Source organism: Acyrthosiphon pisum, unplaced genomic scaffold, assembly GCF_005508785.2.
Source record: "Acyrthosiphon pisum isolate AL4f unplaced genomic scaffold, pea_aphid_22Mar2018_4r6ur Scaffold_6562;HRSCAF=7127, whole genome shotgun sequence".
Classification (NCBI taxonomy): Eukaryota; Metazoa; Arthropoda; class Insecta; order Hemiptera; family Aphididae; genus Acyrthosiphon; species Acyrthosiphon pisum.
In genome coordinates, this window is record NW_021776332.1 from 1 (window position 1) to 809 (window position 809).

At 34.6% G+C, this 809-nt stretch overlaps 1 pseudogene; it reads right to left on the bottom strand.

Annotated features, from left to right (window-relative positions):
* Positions 1-264: 264 nt before the first annotated feature.
* Positions 265-418, bottom strand: LOC115035067 (annotated as a pseudogene).
* Positions 419-809: the final 391 nt, after the last annotated feature.

The following is an 809-nucleotide window of genomic DNA, read 5'->3' on the forward strand; positions in this document are numbered from 1 at the left end:
TACTATCTATCTACTGAATCAAATTAATACTTAGTGAATGTCAAAAAGAAACTGTGCAGATAATTCTTTTGCAAAAATATCATTTACATTAAGCGATTCGATATGAAGTTATCAAAAGAGACGTGCAAACTTTTTAAGGCGCCGTTTTATGTAAACAAAAATACGCTCTACGGGAATTATTATCTTGTTCAGTAGAATCAACTAAGTTTGATGAATTTTTAATTTTTAATTTCTAAATTATCTTATAACACTATGTTCATTTATATTATGTGGGCTGATCCCGGTGGTACTGCAAATTGCAATACCGGATCAACCCGTGGTGGAGCAGGAGCTAGCCCCAAAATCTCCACCAATTTAGAAAAATTCTTGAGTAAGTGTCGATCTCAAACCTTGATCTCAATGATCATAGATCAAATATAGTGTGTTATATTTGATCTACGATACGGTACACAAAATCACCGAGGCATCTTAAAGATAAACGCAATTCTAAGACGATTGCAGTTTCAAATTTGAGCGGGTTCGGAAGAGCGAAATTTCGATTTTCAAAAAATCGCATTTTGAAAAACGGGCGTATACGTCAATCATTTGATGTTTTAGACATCATCTGTCATCAATAATTTCATTTAAATAATATATGATTTAATAGTTTAATTGTCAACAAGCCGATCAAACAAATGGGTACTACTCAATAGCGCCATCTAACATCATCGAAACACGGACGTACACACTGAATATTTTTGATTGTGCGTATGCGACGTTGTGCCGCGAGATACGGCGGCATTTCGACTTTTGTGTATGGTGTATCGATA